Source organism: Bufo bufo, chromosome 10 (assembly GCF_905171765.1).
Source record: "Bufo bufo chromosome 10, aBufBuf1.1, whole genome shotgun sequence".
Taxonomy (NCBI): Eukaryota; Metazoa; Chordata; class Amphibia; order Anura; family Bufonidae; genus Bufo; species Bufo bufo.
Genome location: NC_053398.1, coordinates 83,784,354 through 83,812,342, shown reverse-complemented (window position 1 = coordinate 83,812,342; position 27,989 = coordinate 83,784,354). Strand labels below are relative to the sequence as shown.

Sequence of the window (27,989 nt, the reverse complement as noted above, 5' to 3'; positions counted from 1 at the left end):
TCAGCGCCTTCTGCCATCTCTTCTCCCGTGGACAACCACGCCCGCGGTCTCCCCGAGCACGGCGCCTGCTCCTACCTGGGTGGACGAAGATGCTGAGGGCGGGAGAAGCTTGGCAGCTGTGGTAAATGTGGCCGCCTGACTGGGAACCGCAGTGTGTGTGTGAACAGGTTCTGACCCTGGCATTGACCCTGCACTGTAGGTCAGGTGACTGCATTATGCCTCCTCCAGCATCAGTGGTCAGGTGGCATCTCTTTCCTCTCCCACATCAGATCCAAACCTGCTCGGAGCCCCCTGGAAAAACCCGGCCTGAGGGGAATGTACAGGATTTATGTGCGGACAATCCACCTCAAGTGATGCGGATTTTCCTCTTCCCATTGAAGTGAATGGAGAAAATCTGGTCAGGAAATCTAAAATAGATGTAGATTTTAAAATCCACACGGAAAACAACCTGCATGGTGTGCATGACCTATGGTGGGGATTTAGCCTGAGGGTGGCTGTACGTGGTGCAGATTACGCAGTGCATTTAGCCTGAGGGTGGCTGTACGTGGTGCAGATTACGCAGTGCATTTAGCCTGAGGGTGGCTGTACGTGGTGCAGATTACGCAGTGCATTTAGCCTGAGGGTGGCTGTACGTGGTGCAGATTACGCAGTGCATTTAGCCTGAGGGTGGCTGTACGTGGTGCAGATTACGCAGTGCATTTAGCCTGAGGGTGGCTGTACGTGGTGCAGATTACGCAGTGCATTTAGCCTGAGGGTGGCTGTACGTGGTGCAGATTACGCAGTGCATTTAGCCTGAGGGTGGCTGTACGTGGTGCAGATTACGCAGTGCATTTAGCCTGAGGGTGGCTGTACGTGGTGCAGATTACGCAGTGCATTTAGCCTGAGGGTGGCTGTACGTGGCGCAGATTACGCAGTGCATTTAGCCTGAGGGTGGCTGTACGTGGTGCAGATTACGCAGTGCATTTAGCCTGAGGGTGGCTGTACGTGGTGCAGATTACGCAGTGCATTTAGCCTGAGGGTGGCTGTACGTGGTGCAGATTACGCAGTGCATTTAGCCTGAGGGTGGCTGTACGTGGTGCAGATTACGCACGTCTTTTCCACACAGATGTTGTCCTGAAAAAGCGCAGTGTATTACAGCCCCAGCGAAGTGTGTGATCAGAGAAATGGCTCGCACGCTCCGCTTTTTTTCTTGGCTGTGAGGATTTTGCCGTCTGCTGCTCGCCAGTTGAGTTTATTTTTTTTGTTCACATTTTGCCCTTTTCAATGGAAAGGTGAGATCTGCTGCAGACCTGCAGTAAATAGTGCAGGTATCGTGTGCAGGCGGCCTTAGGGCGCATTCACGTGACCGTATGTATTTCGCAGTCTGTAAACAGTAAGTCCACAAAATACGGATGCGGTCTGTGTGACATCTGTGTTTTATGCGGACCCATTGACTTCTTCATAGGGTCTGCATTTTGTGGTATGAAAGTGGTACGAACACTTGGATTTGGACAGCGTGGACCCCCCCCATCAGCAGTGTGAGTTCCCGAAAAAGAGGGGACGTTGTCCTGCTACCCCATGTGCATGCACACTACTAGGGCGTCCAGTTTGAAGTGTTGAAATATTCAAAGCGTAGAAAGTCCGATAACGACACCAAGAAGCTGAAAAGAATAGTGTAGAGGTCTCTGCATTAGGAGTGGTTGGCGATGCCCCTCACATCACTGCTAACACCTTTTCTGAGGGTTTAGTGTATTTGGGATGTATTAAAAACCCAAAAGAAAAACATCACAGGTATTAAGGCTGTGTTCACACTTCAGTTATTGTGAGCCAAAACCAGGTGCGGGTCGAAAACACAGAACAGATGCAGATCTGTCCATTATACCTTATCTGAGTAGGGTTCACTACTGCGTTTGGCTCACAAAAACTGCTGGAAATAACTGAGGTGTGAACTCAGCCTTATACTGCTCTAAGTTCACATCATTAAAGGGCTGTCTCCCTTCAGCAAATGACATTTATCATGTAGAGAAAGTTAATACAAGGCACTTACCTAATGTATTGTGGTTGTCCATATTGCTTCCTGGATTCATTTTTCCATCACGTTCATATCCTGCTTGTTCCCATGGATACAACCACCCTGCAATCCATCAGTGGTGGTTGTGTTCGCACTTTATAGGAAAAGGAGCCGGTTCTCTTGTGGCTGAGACCATGGGAGCGCACATAGGACAGTGCTTTTTCCTATAGTCTGCAAGCACGACCACTACTGATGGATTGCAGGGTGGTCGTAACTAGGGTTGTTTTGATACAAAAATTTAGATTCGGTTTTGATACCATAAAGTATTGCGATATTCGATACCATGCGAAAAAATAAACCGCCAAAAAAAGCTGTGTGCATTCCACATTTTATGGATAGCCCGGCTCATAATTGAACAGCCCGATCCTATTTTCTGGGGGGACAAGGTGACAAAAAAAGCGAATCGCGCAGTTTTTATTTGTTTTTGTGTTCTGGCGTTGACCGCATAGTGTGTGTTTTTTTTATTATAAATATAGTCATTTATATTCTAATAGTTTGGACTTTTCGGACGTGGTGATATGTTTATTTATTATATATTTTATATGTAAAATTGGGAAAGGGGGTGATTCATACTTAATTTTTTATTTTTTTTAAAATATATATACTGTATATATTTTTATTTAATAACTAACGTGGGATCTTTTCAACCCTTGTCCTATTTACCGTAATAGATCTCTATCAGGGTGAATAGGACCTCTCACTGTCCCTGCTGCTCTGTGCACACAGCAGCAGGGAGCGGACTATGGCAGCCAGGACTTCAGTAGCGTCCTGGCTGCCATGGTAACCGATCGGAGCCCCAGGATTACACTGCTGGGGCTCCGATCAGAAGCTGCTACTGCACCACCAATGAGAGGAGGTGAGGAGACCCTGCCACCAATGATTTTGCGGCCGCCCCTCCCCCTCAGCAGCGGCACGGGGGGTGGGGGGGTCGGGGGGGAGACAATGCTTCCTTCTCTCCCGTGCTGCTGAGGGAAGTTGGAGTGTGCTGAGAGCGGAGCGCTAATATTCTGTGATACTAGACTGCCCAGCTCAGTATCGAAAAAAATGGAAATCCCAGTATCGTATTGAAACTGGTACAAAAGTATCGATTGTGTATCAAAATTTCGATACCCGAAACAACCCTTGTCGTAACCCTGGAAATGATCAGTGTACAATGTGATAAAAATTTACGCCAGCAAAGGACGCACTAAGGAGAATACATTAGTAAGTGGTTTGTATTAAAGAGGACCTTTCACCAGAGGAAAGCGTCTAAACTAACTATACAGAAGTGTAGAGCGGCGCCCAGGGATCCCGCTGCACTTACTGTTATCCCCGGGCGCCGCTCCGTTCGCCCGGTATAGCCTCCGGTCTGTAAGTAGTTAGGCTCCACCCACTTGATCCTGCCGGCGTTGTCTTCTCCTATGCTGTAGCGCTGGCCAATCGCAGCGCTCTGCTCATAGCCTGGCTATGGCCAGCGCTACAGCATAGGAGAAGAAGACGCCGGCAGGATCAAGTGGGTGGAGCCTAACTACATACCGGAGGCTATACCGGGCGAACGGAGCGGCGCCCGGGGATAACAGTAAGTGCAGCGGGATCCCTGGGCGCCACTCTACACTTCTGTATAGTTAGTTTAGAGGCTTTCCTCTGGTGAAAGGTCCTCTTTAACTTCCTCTACGTAATACATGCTATTTGCTGGTGAGACAACTCCTTTAAGGGGCTGTCAGCTCTGACACAGAGGCAGTGCTCCAGCCTAAAAAAAATACCTAGTAGCCATTGGCTCCTGAACTGAAAAATTTAGGAGCCAAATCAAATTTTTAGTCGCCAAATCGAAACTGAATCAAAATTTTGGTATCGTGACAACGCTATGCCGATCAGATCGGCGTAGGGTTGTTTTGAAACCAAAATTTTGATTCGCTTTCGTCACCATAAAAAAGTATTGCGATACTCAATACCGCGCAAAAAAAAACAATAAAAAAAAAAGCTGCGTGCATTTCGCATTTTATGAAACATTCGGCCCATAATACAACCGTCCTATCCTATTTTTTGGGGTGACAAGTTGACTAAAAAATGGCGAATGCTCACCGCATAGGAGATATTTTTGAATAATTTAATAGTTTGGACAGCGCTATGTAATATGTTTATTTATTTATTGTTTATATATTTTATATGTAAAATTGGGAAAGGGGGGATATAAACTTAATATTTTAGGGTACTTTCACACTAGCGTTATTCTTTTCCGGCATAGAGTTCCGTCCTAGGGGCTCAATACCGGAAAAGAACTGATCAGTGTTATCCCTATGGATTCTGAATGGAGAGTAATCCGCTCAGGATGTCTTCAGTTCAGTCATTTTGACTGATCAGGCAAAAGATAAAACCGCAGCATGCTACGGTTTTATCTCCGGCGAAAAAAAAATGAAGATTTGCCTGAATGCCGGATCCGGCATTTTTCCCCATAGGAATGTATTAGTGCTGGATCTGGCATTCAAAATACCGGAATGCACCCGCACTAAATCCGGACCCATTCACTTCTATGGGGCTGTGCACATGAGCGGTGATTTTCACACATCACTTGTGCGTTGCGTGAAAATCGCAGCATGCTCTGTTGTGCGTTTTTCACGCAACGCAGGCCCCATAGAAGTTAATGGGGCTGTGTGAAAATCACAAGCAAGTGCGGATGCGGTGCGTTTTTCACGCATGATTCCTAGGATGAAAGTCTATTCACTGTATTATTTTCCCTTTATAACATGGTTATAAGGGAAAGTAATAGCATTCTAAATACAGAATGTACAGTAGAAGGTCAATATAATAAACATTGGTGGCGCAGTGCGCCCCCCATCACCCCAGTATAATAAACATTGGTGGCGCAGTGCGCCCCCCATCACCCCAGTATAATAAACATTGGTGGCGCAGTGCGCCCCCCATCACCCCAGTATAATAAACATTGGTGGCGCAGTGCGCCCCCCATCACCCCAGTATAATAAACATTGGTGGCGCAGTGCGCCCCCCATCACCCCAGTATAATAAACATTGGTGGCGCAGTGCGCCCCTCATCACCCCAGTATAATAAACATTGGTGGCGCAGTGCGCCCCCCATCACCCCAGTATAATAAACATTGGTGGCGCAGTGCGCCCCCCCATCACCCCAGTATAATAAACATTGGTGGCGCAGTGCGCCCCCCCATCACCCCAATATAATAAACATTGGTGGCGCAGTGCGCCCCCCCATCACCCCAGTATAATAAACATTGGTGGCGCAGTGCGCCCCCCCATCACCCCAGTATAATAAACATTGGTGGCGCAGTGCGCCCCCCCATCACCCCAATATAATAAACATTGGTGGTGCAGTGCGCCCCCCCTCAAAATAATAAACATTGGTGGCACAGTGTGCCCCCCCCCCCAATATAATAAACATTGGTGGCGCAGTGGGCAGTGCCAATGAGGGTTAAAAATAATAAAAGAAAATTAACTCCCCTCCTCCAGTTGATCGCATAGCTGCCGGTCTCCTGCACTTACTTCTTTCTTCAGGACCTGTGGTGACGTCACTGAGCTCATCACATGATCCATTACCATGGTGATGAGCTCAGTGACGTCACCACAGGTCCTGAAGAAAGAAGTAAGTGCAGGAGACCGGCAGCTATGCGATCAACTGGAGGAGGTGAGTTAATTTTCTTTTATTATTTTTAACCCTCATTGGCACCTCCCACTGAGCCACCAATGTTTATTATACTGGGGGGGGGGGGGGGGGGGGCAGCACTGTGCCGGAATCAAATAGCCGGCACCCGACCTTTGTGACAGGGGGCTGCGATCAGCTACAATTAACCCCTCAGGTACCGCACCTGAAGGGTTAACTCAACTGCAGCTGATCGCAGCTCCCTGTCACAGAGGTCGGGTGCCGGCTATTTGATTCCAGCACCCGCCTCCTGTATTTGTATTAACAGGTCAGTTTTCTTCATTGGTGGCGCAGTGGCCACAGCCCCTCCTCCTCCTCCTGCCTCTTCTTATTGGTGGAGGCGGCGGCAGCAGCACAGGGGGAGGGAGAGACTCCTCCTGCGCTGCTGAGAACGATCATCTCCTGTGCCGCCGCTGTATTGAGCAGAGCTGCGGCGGCGGGTCTAGTCGCAAATGGCGACAAGACTAAAAAGTCTTGTCGCCATTTGTAAATTCTAAGTCGCATTGGCGACCAAATGGTCGCCATCTGGAGCCCTGAGAGGGGTCTGGTGTAAGTGATGCGGAATCTGATGATGTCGTTTTTATCATCCTACTCGCATTCTAACGCTGTGCTCCCACAGCCCAGCAGTAATACACATGGAGAGGTCTCTGGGAGCACAGCATCAAAGCGAGTATGAGGAGAACAATTACAGAGCTCTTTTGGAGCTGACAGGCTGGCGGACATCGGGTGTGTTCTTCCCTGGCAGGTTGGTGCACACCACCATTGACTTGCAGACAACTACTTCCTACAATGCTTACTGAAGAATAAGTTGGAATTGCTTGTGTTTGCTGTAAAACGATCACTTCTCATAAGCATAGACCCAGTTATAAGTTATTGTCCCGAAGAGACCGGTGACCCAGCAGGGATATGCCGCTTGGGGACTTCTCACCACAGAGGATAGTATCTGGAAGAGTCAGCCTGCTGGAGCAGAGCAGGTCGGAGTGTTTAACAGGGAGCGTGCTGCCAAGTATAGGCCTTCTATTACATCAGAGAACTGATCTACAACTGCACAGGACAAGCAATTCAGGACGTGGTCACAGCGTGTGCGGCGGGCAGGTTTAAAAAGAATTTGGATGAATTCTTAAGTGACATTAACCCTTTGAGGACCGACCAAGGGACGTATTTGTCCCATGTTTTTAATTGCCTGTATCATCTGATTAAAGGATAACTGTCACATTTAGACCCTAATTTCAATTTTCATATATGTAGTTACTAATAACATGATATTCCAGAATCAGTTACGATTAGACTGACTTACCCCATATTTAATAAGATTCAGCCCTTAGCAACCAGTCTGCATAAAACTGCAATTTCACTATTCAGTTAAGATGGCCGCCACTGCCCTCACCCTGAGGCTAATCCCACCTGCCCTCACTAGCCAGTAACAATAGCCCCCCAAAAGTGTCAGTAACCAGAGCCCTCCCCCCTAAAGGGTTAATCTCCTGCAGCACGAAGGGGTCCTCTTACCACATGTTGCTTTCATTTATACACTGAGCAGATGGCAGATCTCCCTTTCCTGGTCGGCACTGCTCCAACTCTGCATTCTCCAGCTCTGCTGAGTGAGGGAGCGTCTGCCAAGCGCAGGGACAGGGAGAAGTGCACACAGCCCAGGCACTGTTATCAGCTGCTGGGGAGGACCTGGCTTTAATCATTTACTTACAGTCCCTGGCTGTCAGTAATGTGACCCTGCACGCAGCGTGCTCCGTCCTTCAACAGACAGACGGACCATGCCTAGCAACCCTATTTTAACCACTTAAAGACCACAGGTTTATACCTCCCTAGTGACCAGGCTCTCTTTTACAAATCGGCACTTCACAACTTTAACGGTTTATTGCTCGGTCATGCAACTTGGCACCCAAATGAATTTTACCTCCTATTTTTCTCACAAATACAGCTTTCTTTTAGTGGTATTTGATGGCTGCTGAGATTTTTCGTTTTTCTGATATTAATCAATAGACCGCAATTTTATCACAAAAAGTGTATTTTTAACTTTTTTTGGTAAAATTGTTCGAATATAATAACATTTTTATACAAGTTTGTGTCAGAATTTATTGTGCTAAATGTCTTTGATAAAAAAAAAAATCCGATAAGTGTATATTTATTGGTTTGCACAAAATTTATAGCGTTTACAAACTATGGTACAAAAATGTGTGAATTTCCACATTTTGAAGCAGCTCTGACTTTCTGAGCATGTCATGTTTGTTGAGGTGCTAGAATGCCAGGATAGTATAAATATCCCCCAAATGACCCATTTTAGAAAGACACCCCAAAGTGTTCGGAGGGGCATGGTGAGTTTATGTATGATTTAATTTTTTTTTTCACAAGTTAGCGAAAAATGACACTTTCTGAGAAAAAAATAATAAAGTTTCCATTTCTGCTAACTTTTGGCAAAAAAAAATAAAAATCTCCCACGGACTCACTATGCCCCTCAGTGAATACCTTGGGGTGTCTACTTTCCGAAATGGGGTCATTTGTGGGGTGTGTTTACTGTTCTGGCATTTTGGGCGGGGCTAAATTGTGAGCAACCCTGTAAAGCCTAAAGGTACTCGTTGGACTTTCGGCCCCTTTACGCACCTAGGTTGCAAAATGTCACACGTGGTATCGCTGTACTCAGAAGTAGGACAATGTGTTTTGGGGTGTATATTTACATATACCCATGCTGGGTGAGAGAAAGATCTCTGTAAATTGACAACTTTGTATAAATTTTTTTAAAAAGTTGTCATTTACCGAGATTTCTCTCACAGTATGGGTATATGTAAAAATACACCCCAAAACACATTGCCCTACTTCTCCTGAGTACGGCGATACCACATGTGACACTTTTTTGCAGCCTAGGTGCACAAAGGGGCCCAAATTCCAATGAGTACTTTTAGGATTTCACAGGGCACTTCTCACGCTTTAGGGCCCCTAAAATGCCAGGGCAGTATAAATACCCCACAAGTGACCCCATTTTAGAAAGAAAACACCCCAAGGTAAAAAAAAATGTATATACAGTACAGACCAAAAGTTTGGACACACCTTCTAATTCAAAGAGTTTTCTTTATTTTCATGACTGTGAAGGCATCAAAACTATGAATGAACACATGTGGAATTATATACATAACAAACAAGTGTGAAACAACTGAAAATATGTCCTATTCTAGGTTCTTCAAAGTAGCCACCTTTTGCTTTGATTACTGCTTTGCACACTCTTGGCATTCTCTTGATGAGCTTCAAGAGGTAGTCCCCTGAAATGGTCTTCCAACAGTCTTGAAGGAGTTCCCAGAGATGCTTAGCACTTGTTGGCCCTTTTGCCTTCACTCTGCGGTCCAGCTCACCCCAAACTATCTCGATTGGGTTCAGGTCCGGTGACTGTGGAGGCCAGGTCATCTGGCGCAGCACCCCATCACTCTCCTTCATGGTCAAATAGGCCTTACTTTCAAAGTTTTCCCAATTTTTCAGCTGACTGACTAACCTTCATTTCTTAAAGTAATGATAGCCTCTCGTTTTTCATTACTTAACTGCTTTTTTCTTGCCATAATACAAATTCTAACAGTCTATTCAGTAGGACTATCAGCTGTGTATCCACCTGACTTCTCCTCAACGCCACTGATGGTCCCAACCCCATTTATAAGGCAAGAAATCCCACTTATTAAACCTGTCAGGGCACACCTGTGAAGTGAAAACCATTTCAGGGGACTACCTCTTGAAGCTCATCAAGAGAATGCCAAGAGTGTGCAAAGCAGTAATCAAAGCAAAAGGTGGCTACTTTGAAGAACCTAGAATAGGACATATTTTCAGTTGTTTCACACTTGTTTGTGATGTATATAATTCCACATGTGTTAATTCATAGTTTTGATGCCTTCACAGTCATGAAAATAAAGAAAACTCTTTGAATTAGAAGGTGTGTCCAAACTTTTGGTCTGTACTGTATATACATTTTTTTTTACCTTTGGGGTGTTTTCTTTCTAAAATGGGGTCACTTGTGGGGTATTTATACTGCCCTGGCATTTTAGGGGCCCTAAAGCTCTGAGAAGTGCCCTGTGAAATCCTAAAAGTACTCATTGGAATTTGGGCCCCTTTGCGCACCTAGGCTGCAAAAAAGTGTCACACATGTGCTATCGCCGTACTCAGAAGAAGTAGGGCAATGTGTTTTGGGGTGTATTTTTACATATACCCATACTGTGTGTGAGAAATATCTGTTAGGCCTCATGCACACAACCATTTTATTTTTTTTTGAGGTCTGCAAAAACGGGTTCCGTGATCTGTGTCAGTTTTTTCTTCCGTGGGTCTTCCTTGATTTTTGGAGGATCCACGGTCATGAAGGAAAAAGTAGTTTTGGTGTCCGTTTGACGTTGACACAATATGGTGCAATTGCAAACTGATCCATGCCCCATTGACTTTCAATGTAAAGTCAGGAGTCCCTATTATACCATCGGATCGGAGTTTTCTCCAATCCGATGGTGTATTTTAACTTGAAGCGTCCCCATCACCATGGGAACGCCTCTATGTTAAAATATACGCATCCCTAGAGAGGCGTGTGGACACACGCCATCACCTACTCAGCGCAGGATCTATTGACACAGCCTCCCACAGCGGTACTGGTTTGATAAAGGCCATCTAGGCCGAAACGTCACTTTGAAGCCGCATATCAAAATAAACAGAAAACCATTTGATTCACAAACAACTGGAGTTTTTCTATTATTATTGTACGGGGTGGGAACCCGACTCCAATTGATCACTTCCAGAGTGCCAGGAGGTTATATCTCTACTTGTTAAAATATACCATCAGATTTGAGTTATATCGTGAAAACTCAGATCCGACAGTATATTCTAACACAGGCGTTCCCATAGTGATGGGGATGCTTCAAGTTAGAATATACTAAGAACTGTGTACATGACTGCCCCCTGCTGTCTGGCAGCACCTGATCTCTTGTAGGGGGCTGTGATCCGCACAATTAACCCATCAGGTGCCGCACCTGAGGGGTTAATTGTGCGTATCATAGCCACCTGTAAAGATCAGGTGCTGCCAGGCAGGAGGGGGCAGACCCGCCTCCTTCCCCAGTTTTAAATTCATTGGTGGCCAGTGCGGCGCCCCCTCCCTCTCCTGTATTACATTCATTGGTGGCCAGTGCGGCTCCCTCCCTCCCCTGTATTACATTCATTGGTGGCCAGTGCGGCTCCCTCTCTCCCCTGTATTACATTCATTGGTGGCCAGTGCGGCTCCCTCCCTCCCCTGTATTACATTCATTGGTGGCCAGTGCGGCTCCCTCCCTCCCCTGTATTGCATTCATTGGTGGCCAGTGCGGCCCTCTCGTCTAATTAAAATCCCCCCCCCCCATCATTGTTGGCAGCGGAGAGTTCCGATCGGAGTCCCAGTTTAATCGCTGGGACTCCGGTAACCAGGACGCTACTGCAGTCCTGGCTGCCATGGTTACTTAGCAATTTTAGAAGCATTATACTTACCTTCACTATCTGTGGCCGGCCGGGCGCTCCTCCTACTGGTAAGTGACAGGTCTGTGCAGCGCATTGCTTATAGCACAGACCTTTCACTTACCAGTAGGAGGAGCGCCCGGCCGGTCACAGACAGCGCAGATAAGTATAATGCTTCTAAAATTGCTAAGTAACCATGGCAGCCAGGACTGCAGTAGCGTCCTGGTTACCGGAGTCCCAGCGATTAAACTGGGACTCCAATCGGAACTCTCCGCTGCCACCAATGATGGGGAGGATTTTAATTAGGAGGGGGGGGCCGCATTGGCCACCAATGAATGTAATACAGGGGAGGGAGGGGGGCTGCACTGGCCACCAATGAATGTAATACTGGGGAGGGAGGGGGGGTTTGCCCCTCCTGCCTGGCAGCACCTGATCTCTTACAGGGGGCTATGATATGCACAATTAACCCCTCAGGTGCGGCACCTAAGGTCTTAATTGTGCGGATCACAGCCCACTGTAAGAGATCGGGTGCTGCCAGGCAGCAGGGGGCAGTCATGTACACAGTTCAAAGTATATTCTAACTTGAAGCGTCCCCATCACTATGGGAACGCCTCTGTCGTGAAAACTCAGATCTAAAAAAGCTTTTATGCAGACGGATCTGCGGATCAGTCTGTGTGAAAGTAGCCTACGGACACGGATCAAGGACGCAGATGACAATCTTGTGTGTGTCCGTGTTTTTTCACTGGCCCATTGACTTGAATGGGTCCGTGAACCGTTGTCCGTCAAAAAAATAGGACAGGTCATATTTTTTTGACGGACAGGAAACACGGATCACGGATGCGGATGAAAAACGGTGCATTTTCCGAGTTTTCAATGGACCCATTGAAAGTCAATGGGCCCGCAGAAAATCACGGAAAACGGAACAACGGACACGGATGCACACAACGGTCGTGTGCATGAAGCCTAAATGATTTTTTTATACAAAGTTGTCAATTTACAGAGATTTCTCTCACCCAACATGGGTATATGTAAAAATACACCCCAGAACACATTGCCCTACTTCTCCTGAGTACGGTGATACCACATGTGTGACACTTTTTTGCAGCCTAGGTGTGCAAAGGGGCCCAAATTCCAATGAGTACTTTTAGGATTTCACAGGGCATTTTTACGCATTTGGATTCCAAACTACTTCTCACGCTTTAGGACCCCTAAAATGCCAGGGCAGTATAAATACCCCACAAGTGACCCCATTTTAGAAAGAAGACACCCAAGGTATTTCGTGAGGGGTATGGTGAGTTCATGGAAGTTTTAATTTTTTGTCACAAGTTAGTGGAATATGAGACTTTGTAATTAAAAAATAAATAAAATAAAATCAATTTCCGCGAACTTGTGCCAAAAAAAAATAATAATAAATCGATGAACTCGCCATGCCCCTCACGGAATACCTTGGGGTGTCTTCTTTCCAAAATGGGGTCACATGTGTGGGGTATTTATACTGCCCTGGCATTTCAGGGGCCCTAAAGCGTGAGAAGTAGTTTGGAATCCAAATGCGTAAAAATGCCCTGTGAAATCCTAAAAGTACTCTTCAGCAGAATACCCTTACTAAATTTAGGGGGTATTCCTCTGAGACTACCCAGGAAAAAGTAAAAAGGAGTGCTTGCGAAGGCAAGCTGCGATCGCTAATAAAGATCCAGAAAGCTCAAAAGTGATCTTTATAGCGCCGCAGCGATTTTGCAGTGATCAGAAAAAAAATAATTGTCACTGCGGTGGGCGGACTGAACGCAAGTGTGCGCACAAGATCAGACCTGATCGGGCGAACACTGTTTTTTGTAGAGCCTAAGGTGACCCTAATGTACTGATATAGATCTGATTGCGATCAGTCTTGATCACTTAGACAGGGTGGATAAAAATCAATGATTTTTTTTTATTTTTTTTTTAATCGAAAAAATCTGTTTGTTTTTTTTAAATTTAAATCTGATTTTTTATATAAAATGCTTTTTGAGGAAAATATATTACCATCCAAAGGTTATTTCATTAGGAAATAAAAATTACTTCTTTAATTATGTAGAATAAGGCTGTATATGTTTAATTTTTTGTTAAATTCTATTAATCCATTCACAATGTCATGCTCTTCCAGAGGTTTTTGTAAGATTACTGGGTAGTTTCTCTGCCTACAAGATATTATCACAGATGCTTGGTTTAATTTTGGAGTTCTCAAAACTGAATTTATAACATGAAAAGAGTTGAGAATATTATATATATATAATATTGTCAATATCCAGTATCAGGGTCAAAACTTAAGTCCTGTGGAAGAGGAGTTAGCTATGACATGGGTATCCAGCAATCATTCATCTGTAATGCCAACTATAATGAACTTCAAAGCCAAGGGGGAACCATTAAAGAAATATGTTTGCTGAAGATATTTTAAAGAAAGTCACACCAGTGAACTGGTGGAAGTCACCTGAGCACTTGGCTTTAAAAACTGTTCAAGTAATGATTTTCACTTTTAACAGCAGTAGCTTCTTCTGCGGGCGTTGAAAGAATATTCTCTTCCTTTGGACTCGTTCATTCTAAATTGAGAAATCGTTTGGGTCCCGATAAAGCAGGAAAGCTTGTTTTTCTTTTCCAGATTATGAACAAAGAAGAAGATGACGAGTGAGCTACAGAGGACATTATTAAGCTTTTCTTGTGTAGGCTGGGCTGACAGTCTAAGTTTCTTAAACTATATATATTTTCTTTAGCCAAATTAGTTAACAAACATGGATGTTTAAGCAAATAACATGCTGTAATGTTATTGTTTCAGTTGAATAAATCCTATTTAAATTGTTATTATTAAGGTAATGATTATTTTTCTCCTTCCTAAGTACAACAGAAAAATTGTCCAAATATGAATCTTTATGTAAAAAACTATTATTTAAATCAAGCCTTACTGACTAGTGATTTAAATCGGTTTGATTTAAATCAAATCCACCCTGCTTACAGATACTATATAGTACTAGTGCTGATTAGCGACAGCGGTGCGCTGGGCGCTAACTACCTAACAAGTGGCTAACTAACTGGCGGTGATAAGGGACCCTTACAGGGGGGTGATCAATGACAGGGGTGATCAGGGAGTCTATATGGGGTGATCAGGGGTTAATAAGTTCCGGGGGGGTGTAATATGTGTGTGTGGTGTTTAGTGCTACTTACAGAGCTGCCTGTGTCCTCTGGTGGTCGATCCAAGCAAAAGGGACCACCAGAGGAGCAGGTATATTAGACGCTGTTATCAAAATAGCATCTGATATACCTATTTGGTTATTTTAAAAATCTACTGCCTGCCAGCCAATGATCAGCACTGGCAGGCTGTAGTTCAACTTGTGAGCTGCGCAATCCTGTGAAATCTCAGGTCTCACGAGATGACGCCAATAGGCGTTGCTGAGAGCGCTGCCGTCCGGACGCCTATCGGCGTTGCAGTGACGGCAAGCGGTTAAGCACAGTTAAAAGTATGCAGTACAGGGAACAAAATGTGGAATTAAGGGGTAATTGAATACACAGTGAAAAGTTGAAATAGGGCCACCAAGGTGATATTAATCACCACAGTCCAATACTCCAAAAAAAAAAAGTTATCCTTTAAGAACTTTAAAATACTTCATTTTTTTTGTTTGAGTCAAAATATTAGTTCTTATCAACAAATAGATCTAGCTTTATTGGTCAAATACATTCTTAAAGGGAAGGACAAATAATTTTTATATTGATGATGGTAATCTTATGGTCCTCAAAGGGTTAATGCTTATGAAAATGTGTACAAATCCCTACCCTTCCTTTGGTTGATACTGACGGACTTAGATGATAGATATATAGATAGATAGATAGATAGATAGATAGATAGATAGATAGATAGATAGATAGATAGATAGATAGATAGATAGATAGATAGATAGATAGATAGATAGATAGATAGATAGATAGATAGATAGATAGATAGATAGATAGATAGATAGATAGATAGATAGATAGATAGATAGATAGATAGATAGATAGATAGATAGATAGATAGATAGATAGATAGATAGATAGATAGATATATATATATATATATATATATATATATATATATATATATATATATATATATATATATATATATTACAGACCAAAAGTTTGGACACCTCATTCAAAGAGTTTTCTTTATTTTTATGACTCTGAAAATTGTAGATTCACACTGAAGGCATCAAAACTATGAATAAACACATGTGGAATTTATATACATAACAAACAAGTGTGAAACAACTGAAAATATGTCATATTCTAGGTTCTTCAAAGTAGCCACCTTTTGCTTTGATTACTGCTTTGCACACTCTTGGCATTCTCTTGAGCTTCAAGAGGTAGTTTCCTGAAATGGTTTTTACTTCACAGGTGTGCCCTGTCAGGTTTAATAAGTGGCATTTCATGCCTTATAAATGGGGTTGGGACCATCAGTGGCATTGAGGAGAAGTCAGGTGGATACACAGCTTGATAGTCCTACTGAATAGACTGTTAGAATTTGTATTATGGCAAGAAAAAAGCAGCTAAGTAAAGAAAAACAAGTGGCCATCATTACTTTAAGAAATGAAGGTCAGTCAGTCAGCCGAAAAATTGGGAAAACTTTGAAAGTAAGGGCTATTTGACCATGAAGGAGAGTGATGGGGTGCTGCGCCAGATGACCTGGCCTCCACAGTCACCGGACCTGAACCCAATCGAGATAGTTTGGGGTGAGCTGGACCGCAGAGTGAAGGCAAAAGGGCCAACAAGTGCTAAGCATCTCTGGGAACTCCTTCAAGACTGTTGGAAGACCATTTCAGGGGACTACCTCTTGAAGCTCATCAAGAGAATGCCAAGACTGTGCAAAGCAGTAATCAAAGCAAACGGTGGCTACTTTGCAGAACCTAGAATATGACATATTTTCAGTTGTTTCACACTTGTTTGTTATGTATATAATTCCACATGTGTTAATTTATAGTTTTGATGCCTTCATAGTCATGTAAATAAAGAAAACTCTTTGAATGAGAAGGTGTGTCCAAACTTTTGGTCTGTACTGTGTGTATATGTAGATGTATGTGTGTGTATATGTAGGTGTGTGTGTGTGTGTGTGTATGTATATGTGTATGTATGTATATGTGTATATATATATATATATATATATATATATATATATATATATATATATATATATATATAATATTATTTTGTAACCTCTTTACTGAAGAACTGCGTGAATAGTCAGTATATGGAGACATCTACAGTAGGAAGGTGATGTCTGGCCAGTAGGATTACATACAGTGGACGTCACACTAAGGCCTCATGCACACGACCGTTGTTGTGTTCCGTGTCCGTTGTTCCGTTTTCCGTGATTTTCTGCGGACCCATTGACTTTCAATGGGTCCGTTGAAAACTCTGATAATGCATCGTTTGTCGTCCGTGATCCGTGTTTCCAGTCCTGTCCTATTTTTTTTTTTTACGGACAACGGTTCGCGGACCCATTCAAGTCAATGGGTCCGTGAAAAAACACTATGGCACACAAGATTGTCATCCGCGTCCGTTTTTTTCCTATCATTTGCAAGGCAAACTTGACTTAGATTTTTTTTTTTTTACTTTTCATGTCTGGGGATCCTCCAAAAATCAAGGAAGACACACGAAACAAAAACGGAACAGCCTTTTGCGGACGGCAAAAAAATACTGTCGTGTGCATGAGAATACATATACGCCTCATTGCACTTTTGTTATTTAGCTGAAATATATAAACATAAAAACGGGCCAGAGAGCATGCCTGCGCCAAATTTATGAAACGGCAAATGTAGATAAGTGTGCAGTATCTTCCACCCTTCCCACACCCTGTCTTCAGAAAGTAGCGAGGGCGGCACAAACGCCACTTGTGATTTGTTGCAAGTCTTGTTTAAAAAAAAAAAATCGCAAACATGAGATTTGCAACTTTTCTTTCTGCCAAAAAAAGAGGCGCAGAGAGCTGCTAAATGTCCCCCTTAATCTGCATACGGTGTGACGTTTAAGTGTACTGTATTACATTGCTGGCAGTTTACAATGTGAAATGTAGGTGATTCTTCCTTTTACCTGTAATTAGCCCGTGGATTGTGAAATGAAGATTTTGACTTATTTTAGTGTGAATGTAGGGAAGGCTATCGCCTGCTCACAAGTGGAGGAGCGATCACTGAAGCCATCACACGTCTCCGTCTCTACAGAATCGATGTCCAGTATAAAGATCGCTCTGTTGCCATCAAGCTATGATTTTGGTGTCCGCACAAATAATCCAATTACCTGATGTACAAGTGTTTGTCCATACTAACGCCTGTCAGTAATAATCGACCCAAACTTCAGGCAGTGTAAAGGGCACTTGAAGAGGACCTTTCATGTGTCCAGACTCCAGACATTATGAAATAACGAGCAGGTTATGTAGGGCATAGTGCAGGGATGTAATATCACTTACTAGTTTGTCTGGGCGTTGCTACGTTCCTCTGCTGTGCCCCCCGCTCCCTTTTCCTACCTTGTATGCTAATAGCATCAGTACAGGGAGGAGGAGGCTGCCCTGTTTCTCAATGGGCGTCTCATTCTCCCTGGCTGTGATCTGTCCAATCACAGCAGGATGAACGGAGCGGCGCCCAGCCAAACTAGTAAGCGATATTACATCCTTGCACTATGCCCTACATAACCTGGTAGTTTTTTCTTAATGTCTGGACCCTTGAAAAGTCCTCTTAAAAGTATTACAGTTCTGCCTCATTCATTCTAATGGAAATGAGTTTAACTATTGAGTTACAACGGCAGTGCAGAGTTCTGTGAAGTTAAAAGGGGTTATCTGGTAATTAATATTGACCTATCGATATCACATTGGTGGGGACCAGACACCTGGGTCCCCCGCCGATCAGCTGTTGGAAAAAGTGCCGCACCCTCTTCCTAGTGAATAGGGCTGAGCTGCAATACAAAGCACTGTACGATGGACGGCACTGTTCCTGGAAGGCTGTGGGAGTCTGCTAAACTCGCCAGAGCTCAGGTGAACGCAGCGGCCCTGAAACAGCTGATTGTGGGGGTGTTGGGACTTGGACCCCCGCTTATGTGATAACAATGACCTATCCGGAGGATAGTCATCATTATCTTTACCTATATAATCCCTTTGAAGGGAATATGTAAAGGTTACAGCCACGCGGTCAGGATTCTGCAGGCCATTTTGGAGGCCAAAACCAGGAGTGAATTCATATATTTCTCTCCTTTTATGATCCTCTCCTGATTTTGGCCTTTGAAACTGCCTGCAGAAACATGTCCATGCGGCCATACCCTAAGGGGAACATTGTCAAGTACGGGATCTATTTGGCCTCAAATGGTATCCATTATCCCCCACTCTAGGATGATGGAAGTAATCCAGCAGACATAGTTGTAGTTTTAAAGGGGTGTTTAATTGACTCGCGTCTGGTAACGGGTTTATGCTTACAGCAGTCTGTCAGGCAACAGGCTTAGTAGTTGCAGCCTCTCAAGGAGTGTTGGCTACAGGCAACAGAATAATTTGGTGCTCGGTCTCCTTAGGCCTCTTTCACACGGGCGAGATTTCCGTGCGGGTGTAATGCGTGAGTTGAACGCATGGCACCCACACTGAATACAGACCCATTCACTTCTATAGGGCTGTGCACATGAGCGGTGATTTTCACACATCACTTGTGCGTTGCGTGAAAATCGCAGCATGCTCTATTTTGTGTGTTTTTCACTCAACGCAGGCCCCATAGAAGTGAATGGGGCTGCATGAAAATCGCAAGCAAGTGCGGATGCGGTGCGATTTTTACGCATGGTTGCTAGGAGATGATCGGTATGGGGACCTGATCTTTATTATTTTCCCTTATGACATGGTTATAAGGGAAAATAATAGCATTCTTAATACAGAATGCATAGTACAATAGTACAAATGATTTAACTCCCCTTAATCCACTTGTTTGTGCAGCCCGGCTTCTCTTCTGTCTTCATCTTTGCTGTGCAGTAGGAAAAGGACCTGTGGTGACGTCACTGCGCTCATCACATGGTCTGTCACATGATCCATCACCATGGTTGCGGGTGCGTTGCGCATGTTCCCGCAACACCCGTGTGAAAGCAGCCTTACATGGCAATAGAAAAGTGAGACTCCCATTTAGAGGGAACAACCCGCTGTCCCTGGCCTCCTCAGGATGACTGCAGTCAGGGTGGATTTGATTTAAATCACTAGTCAGTAAGGCTTAATTTAAATCATAGTTTTCTACATAAAGACTAATTCTTGCTGGTATAACTTATAATATGCAAGTAGATGAAGATTTTTAGAATAACTTTTCATAGTAGTTTGATTAGATTGATTCTGCATTCATAGGTTTGTAGAAGTTAGGATTAAGGTATTTTTCTCAACTCTGTTCATGTTATAACATTTTTGCAGTGAAGAAGAGGCATGTGATCTCTGCTGAGTCAAATTTAGTTTTGAGAACTGCAAAAGTAAACCAAGCATCTGTGATATCTTGTATGCAGAGAAACTGCCCAATAATCTTACAAAAACCTCTGGAAGAGCATGACATTGTGAATGGATTAATGGAATTTATTTACCAAAAAACAGCAATTAGACTTACCGGTAATTCCGTTTCCTTGAATCCACCATGACGGCCCACATTGAGATTGACCCTTGACCTCTGTAGGGGCAGGAACACAGTTTAAATTCCACCCACCCCTCCACCTCCTCAGTGCTTTACAAATTATCCGAAAGGTGGAAAAGAGTAAAAGATATTGATTCATACCCTTAAACTCGTATTATATATATATATATATATATATAATATATTAATTTTTTTTTTTATTACACATATATGATGTGTTTTTTTTTTTTTTTTTTTTGGGATGGGAATAGTACGGGGCCGTCATGGTGGATTCAAGGAAACGGAATTACCGGTAAGTCTAATTGCGGTTTTTCCATTTTATCCACCATGACGGCCCACATTGAGATGTATCAAATGACTACATGGGTGGGGATATGGCCTGTATAATCTTCTAACCAAAAAGAGCCTCATTCGAGTCTAGAAGATTAAGGCGATAGTGTCTTACAAAGGTGTTTGTGCTAGCCCAGGTTGCGGCCCTACAAATCTGGTCTAGTGAGACGCCTCTTTTTTCAGCCCAAGAGGAGGCAGTGGCCCTAGTGGAATGGGCTTTAATATTGCCGGGACTGGGCTTGTCCTGTATCCTGTAGCAACACTCGATGGTGGACCTGATCCATCTAGCTATGGAGGATTTAGCTAGCTTCTTCCCTTTATATTTTCCAGAGACATGAACTAGGAGATTATTATCTATCCTAAGAGCCCTAGTAGCCTCTAGGTATTGAATTACTGTATCCTTAACGTCTAAGAGGTACATGTTATCACTAGACCCTGCAACTTCGGACCTAGTGATAAAAGGTAGAAAGATCTCCTGTTCCTGGTGGAAGGAGGAGACTACTTTAGGGAGGAACCCAGGGTCGAGCGTTAGGCGGATGTGATCATTACAGATTTGGAGATATGGTTCCCTGCAGGAGAGGGCCTGAAGTTCTCCAATACGTCTGGCTGAAGTAATTGCTATCAGGAAGGCAGTCTTCAGAGAAAGGTGTTCTAAGGAGATCTCTGATAACTGTACAAATGGAGGCTTTGTTAGGCCTTCTAGGACTATGTTCAAGTCCCAAGTTGGAGCTCTAGATTTAAGGGTGGGTCTTAACCTTGAAGCTGCTCTAATAAACCTCCTGACCCATCTGTGATTGGCTAAGCTGCAGTCGTAGAAGGTATTGAGGGCTGATATTTGTACTTTCAGAGTACTAGGTCTCAGACCTAATTCCAGACCGCTCTGGAGGAAGTCCAGAATCTTGTTTGATGGGAGGAGAAGAGGTGTCCGGGTGATCAATTCCTAACCAAGAACAGTATCTTTTCCATATCTTTAAATAGATGGAAGATGTCACTTTTTTTTCTACTGGCCTTGAGCGTGAGAATCACCTTATCTGACAGGCCTCTGTTCTTTAAGGTTTCGCTCTCAGGATCCAGGCTGCCAGTCTGAAGATTCCTGGGTCTGGATGCAGAAGTGGGCCCTGGACTAGGATGTCTCTCTGAAAAGGAATTTCCCAGGGATCCTCCAGCGATAGCTGTCTTAGAGTAGAGAACCAGCTCCTCTTTGGCCATAGGGGGGCTATTAGGATGAGAGTAGTTGGTTCTCCTAGAAGCTTCTGGATGACTCGCGGTAATAGTGGTATCGGGGGAAATGCATAAGCCAGTCTCCAATTCCACTGAATTGATAGGGCGTCTATTGCCCACGGGCCGTCCTCCTGATTTAGGGAGCAAAAGCATTCTACCTGCGTATTTTTTCTTGAAGCGAATAAGTCTACTTCCGGATGACCCCATCTTTTTGAGATCCTCTGGAAGATCTTTCGGTTCAGGGACCATTCCCCTGGATCTATTTTTTCCCTGCTCAGGTAGTCTGCTACTGTGTTTTCGCAGCCCTTTAAATGGATGGCGGAGAGCGACAGGGTGTTCTCTTCTGCCCAGGAGAAGATTTTCATTGCTACAGCGCCCAACAGGCGTGAGCTTGTCCCTCCTTGGTGTCGTAGGTATGCCACAGTTGTGGTATTGGCGGATAGAATCTTTAGATGATGACCCCTCAGTAGGTCTTCTCCTTTTGTTAATGCTTCGAGGACAGTGTACAGCTCTCTGTAATTGGAGGATCTTTTTCTTATGTCTTCTGGCCAAGTACCCTGTAGAAGATGGTCTCCTATTTTTGCTCCCCAGCCTTCCAGACTTGCGTCTGTTATTACCTGAACGGCCGGGTAGTTCTGCCACTGTAGACCTCCAAGCAGTCTTCTTCTTTCTTTCCACCAGCTTAGATCCGATTTTACGGACTGAGGAATCCATACAATTTTGTCTAGGTTTGTCTGTCTTCCATCCCATACACTTAGGATCCAACTCTGGATTACCCTTGTGTGGCTTTGGCACCAGGCAACCGAGGGGATGCAGGCAGTTAGACTTCCGAGAAGACTCATGGACCGTCTGATGGAGCACCTGTGAGAACTCTGAAACATTCGGATCTTCTCTACTAGCGCCACTGTTTTGTCCTGGGGAAGAAAGGTCTTTAACAGGGCTGAGTCCAGTTCTACGCCTAGGAATCTTATTCTTCTGGATGGGATCAGTGGATTTTTTTATATTTATGATCCAACCCAGATCTTTTAGCAACTCTGAGAATCTCCAAGTTGCAGACAGATTTTCGGCTTCTGTATTGCCAAGAATAAGGAAGTCGTCTAGGTATGGGATAATTGTTATACCTTCCTGACGAAGATAGGCCACCATTTCCACTACCACCTTTGTGAAGACCCTGGGGGCCGAGGAGATGCCGAAAGGGAGGGCGACATATTGAAAATGGTGGATCAAGCCGTCCGGCCCTTTTAGGGAGAATCTTAAGTACTTTTGAGAAAGATGATGAATAGGAATATGGTAGTATGCGTCTTTGAGGTCGATTGACGACATACGCTCCTTTCTGGATTAGGGGAATAGTGGATGTGATGGTTTCCATCCTGAATTTCCTGTATAAGATGGATCTGTTTAGAGGTTTTAGATTTATGATGGTTCGCAGGGATTGGTCTGGTTTCTTTACTAGGAAGAGGTTGGAGTAGAAACCTCTCTTTTGTTCTAGTTGCGGGACCCTCTGAATTACCCCTAGATCTAAGAGGTCTCGGACGCCCTGCCATATTTATGGAAGCTCTGTTTTGTTCTGGGATGAGATGCAGAATCTTCTTGGGGGGGATTGATGTGAATTCTATCTTGTAGCCTTGAGAGACTACGTTTAGAACCCAGGGATTTGAGATGATCTGCTCCCAAGATGGTAAGAACCCCTTCAGTCTCCCCCCTACTCTGGCGTCATTGCTGTTTATTTTGACGGTTTTGGGGATTGAGAATGAAGCCTCTCCCTCTTCCCCCTTTGGGATAGCTCCACCTGCCAGTTTTTCCTTTCCCCCTGTAGGATCTCTGCTGGGGCTGGAACTGACGAAAGGGCTTCTTTCTAGACTCCTTGTCCTCCGGAAATCCCTTCTTCTTATCCGCCGCTCCCTCTAAAATCTTATCTAGAGTGGGACCAAAGACAAACTCCCCAGAAAATGGGATAGAACAGAGTTTGGCTTTGGAAGCCTTGTCCCCTGACCATGCTTTCATCCATAATGCTCGCCTGGCTGCGTTAGAGAGAGCAGCGTCTTTGGCTGAGAAACGGATGGATTCCGCAGAGGCATCCGCTAAGAATGCTGTGGCAGAACGAAGGAGTGGAATAGACTCCCTGATTTCTTCTCTTGGGGTCTTATTTTTTAGGTGTTCGTCCAATTCCCCCAGCCATATATACATAGCCCTGGCTACTGAAGTTGCTGCAATGTTTGCTTTTACCCCAAACATTGCTGACTCCCAGGATCTTTTTAGGAGCCCGTCTGCCTTTCTGTCCATTGGATCACCCAATTGGGAGGAATCCTCAAAGGGAAGAGCGGTTTTCTTTACAACCTTAGCCACCTGTATGTCGACTTTGGGGGTCTGATTATATATTTTGCCTTCTGCTGGATCAAAGCAGAGTCGGTTCCTGAACTCCTTGGGGACACCTAATCTCTTCTCAGGATCTGACCACTCCTCCATAATCATTTCCCGTATATTCTCGTTTATAGGGAAGACGATGGAAGTCTTGGATCTAAGGCCGCCAAACATTTCATCCTGGACGGTCCGGGGTCTAGGGGTATCCTCAATTCCCATTGTGGACCTGACTGCTCTGAGTAAATCCTCCATCTCTCACAGCCTTTTTTTGTAATTTTCAGGTAACCTTCTTGAGCATGCACAGCACTTTGAGAGCTTTGCTTTAGTTTTAGATTCTTTGCTGCCCTGGAGGAAGCAACCAATATACCATGCTTAGAATTGGAACAGAAGTAAAATTCAAAATACAATTTCCCCCCAGAGGGGACTCACTGTACTGATGGCCGAAGGATCAGAGCCTTCCTGGCGAGGAGTAGGTGCTTCAGACATCGCGGTGCAGCAGGCAAAGGCTGACAACCGCGCTTTTTTTAAAATCTTGTCCCGGCGTCTGACGTCATCAAGCAGCGCCCCGACTGACAGCGTAAGCCTGCGCCGCACCAGCTTGTAGAAAAAGGTACGTGCGCCGCCCGGCCCGCCTCTAATGCGCTTCATGCGCCGCACCACTCCTCCTGCCGGTCACCTGAGAGGAAGGACGCCAAGCGCCGCGTGAAGCCGGCACCGCCGACTATTACCCAGAGGAGGGAAGGAAGTCTGAGGTAGGGAAGGACCGCAGGCCTCAGCATAAGCTAAGACGAGGGTCCTTGTTGCTCCAAGCTGGCCAGCCTTAGCCCCTGCCGTGGGAGGCCAGCAGGAGATTCCTGTAAGAGAATAAAGCTACTACCCTCCTGGAAGGAGGGCTCTCTCTACATGTTGGCCCCTGTAGGGGCAGGAAAGCACTGAGGAGGTGGAGGGGTGGGGGGAATTTAAACTCTGTGTTCCTGCCCCTACAGAGGTCAAGGGTCAATCTCAATGTGGGCCGTCATGGTGGATGAAATGGAAAAAATGACACATATAGAAACATAGAATGTGTCGGCAGATAAGAACCATTTGGCCCATCTAGTCTGCCGAATATACTGAGTACTATGGATAGCCCCTGGCCCTATCTTATATGAAGGATGGCCTTATGCCTATCCCATGCATGCTTAAACTCCTTCACTGTATTTGCAGCTACCACTTCTGCAGGAAGGCTATTCCATGCATCCACTACTCTCTCAGTAAAGTAATACTTCCTGATATTACTTTTAAACCTTTGCCCCTCTAATTAAAAACTGTGTCCTCTTGTAGCAGTTTTTCTTCTTTTAAATATTCTCTCCTCTTTTACCTTGTTGATTCCCTTTATGTATTTAAAAGTTTCTATCATTTCCCCTCTCTTGTCTTTCTTCCAAGCTATACATGCACAAGGGATTCTGTCATCAGAATTTAGGTCTATAACCTAAACATATGGCGAGGTCCCTACTAATACACAGAATCCTAAAGTGACCTTATCAAATGCGCCTGTGGCTCTATAATCATAAAGAACAGGTTTATATAACCTGTCACTCACGTCAAAATGTGTCCAAGAGGACGTCTCATGATGCAGGGTGCCCGGCTGCAGCCATCTCCTTTCGGTGCCCAGCGCCGCCTTCTGAATTGAAATCTCCGCTCTCCCTTCCATTAGAGCCAGGAGTGAATGATGAACTGAGGTAGGCGGCTCTAATGGAAGGGAGGGCGGAGATTTCAATTCAGAAGGTGGCGCTGGGCACCGAAAAGAGATTGCTGCAGCCGGGCACCCTGCATCGTGAGACGTCCCCTTGGACACATTTTGACGTGAGTGACAGGTTATATAAACCTGTTTTATATGATTATAGAGCCACAGGCGCATTTGATAAGGTCACTTTAGGCTTCTGTGTATTTGTAGGGACCTCGCCATATGTTTAGGTTATAGGCCTAAATTCTGATGACAGAATCCCTTTAAGGTCCTTTAATCTTTCCTGGTAAGTTTTATCCTGCAATCCATGTACCAGTTTAGTAGTTCTTCTCTGAACTCTCTCCAAAGTATCAATATCCTTCTGGAGATATGGTCTCCAGTACTGCGCACAATACTCCAGATAAGGTCTCACTAGTGCTCTGTAGAGTGGCATGAGCACCTCCCTCTTTCTACTGGTAATTCCTCTCCCTATACACCCAAGCATTCTGCTAGCATTTCCTGCTGCTCTATGACATTGTCTGCCTACCTTTAAGTCTTCTGGAATAATGACCCCTAAATCCCTTTCCTCAGATACTGAGGTTAGGACTGTATCACTGATTTTATATTCTGCTCTTGGATTTTTACGTCCCAGGTGCATTATCTTGCACTTATCAACATTACATTTTTAGTTGCCAGATCTTTGACCATTCCTCTATTTTTCCTAAGTCCTTTTCCATTAGGTGTATCTCTCCAGGAACATCAACCTTGTTACAAATCTTTGTGTCATCAGCAAAAAGACACACCTTACCATCGAGGTCTTCTGCAATTTCGCTGATAAAGATATTTAACAATATGGGTCCCAGAACAGATCCCTGAAGTACCCCATTGGTAACAAGACCATGGTCTGAATATACTTCATTGACTACAACCCTCTGTCTGTCCCTCAGCCACTGCCTAATCCATTCAATATAGGAGTCCACGTACAGCCTTATTCTACATAAATTAAAAGTTCTCTGTATTTCATGATGGAATAACCTTTGGATGGTAATATATTTTCCTCAAAAAGCATTTTATATAAAAAAAAAATCTGATTTTAAATAAAAAAAAATCTTTTTTAAATCATTGATTTTTATCCACCCTGGCTGCAGTGTAGATGGCCTTATCCTCACTTGTCACTACAGATTTCTCCACATGGCAGTGTATCGCACAAGCTCCCAGCTTGCAGTGTGCACACTTGCAGTTGTGGCATCTGTGTATCACACAATATTGTTTGCAGGCTGGTTTCTGTCTCTGACCTGCCTTCTACAGTCCCACGCTGCTTTCAGGGTACATGGACTAGACCAGGGATCTCAAACTGCGGCCCTCCAGCTGTTGCAAAACTACAACTCCCACAATGCCCTGCTGTAGGCTGTCCGGGCATTGTCGGAGCTGGACAGCCTACAGCAGGGCATTGTGGGAGTTGTAGTTTTGCAACAGCTGGAGGGCCGCAGTTTGAGATGCCTGGACTAGACGCTTCTCTTTACCCCTCAGGTCCGGCTCTAAGCTCTGCAGTTTTCAGCTTCTATTGCCTTAGCAATTCTCGGAGGTGTTGTCCCATTTTATGTTTATTTTTTTTTCCCAGTGGCAACCACCTGTTTTAGGTCCCACCAGAATGTACACTGCTTGTGTGTCCAGCCACCAGATTACTCCTGCATTCCCGGTCACGCTGCATATGACCACTTGTGCTTCACCACGAATGAAGGACCTTCCAGAGGACGGGCGGGCTCTCAGCATGAGAAGGCATCATCCCATGTATTATCTAATTGTGATAATAAAATTGCTCAATAGATGGCAATTTCACCTAAAGTAACATTCTTTTAGTATTCACATTCAATGGGGTCAAATGGTAACCTGTAGCTACAGTTATGCAAAGGATACGGTTTTGATTGTAAGAGGTACCCAGCAGTTTCGCAACCCCCATACAAATTTGTCACCAGTTTTATGCTGTCCTGACTTCGAAGTCTTAAAAGACTGATTTGTCCCTAAAAAAAACTGGCTGACCTGTTACATGTGCGCTTGGCAGCTGAATGTTTGCATTGGTCTCATGTTCATATGTGCTCGCATTGCTGAGAAATGTTTTAATATATGCAAATTGGCCTATAGGAGCAACGGGGCCACTGCCATTACATAGAGGCACTGCCGCGCCCTTTGACAGGGTATATATATATATATATATATATATATATTTTTTCCCATTGCATGACCCTGTCAATGTGGAGAAGGCGTGGCAGTTGCAGAGAGAGCTGAGCCTCAAGGTGTAAAGGCTATGCTCCAAGAGGCTCATTAACCCTTTCAATACCTTGCCCATTTTTCACCTTCCTGGCCTTGGCCATTTTTACAAATCTGACATGTCACTTTGTGTTAAGTTTTAGATGCTTTCACTTTTTTTTTTCTTCATAGTACTTCATGTCTGTTGCAAATTTTAAGTCGATATATTATACCTTTTTTATTTAAAAAATGAAAATATGGAAATTCTCAATTTTTTGATATTTGTCTGCTTTTAAGATGGATAGTGATCTCAAAAAATAGCTATTACTTAACATTCACCAGATCTCTACTTTT

General features: G+C 44.3%; 1 protein-coding gene across 3 annotated transcripts in view; it reads left to right on the top strand.

Annotated features, from left to right (window-relative positions):
- Positions 1-27,989, top strand: part of CTCF (CCCTC-binding factor) — a 71,106-nt gene that overhangs the window by 501 nt on the left and 42,616 nt on the right. The window contains exon 1 of one of the 3 annotated variants that reach the window (XM_040409650.1): positions 12-121. The exons of 1 other annotated variant lie outside the window; for it this stretch is intronic. The gene's annotated coding sequence lies outside the window, so the exon portion shown is untranslated. Of the gene's footprint in view, positions 1-11; positions 122-1,142; positions 1,272-27,989 lie in introns of those variants that run through there. One more of the 3 variants, XM_040409649.1, reaches the window with a different exon arrangement.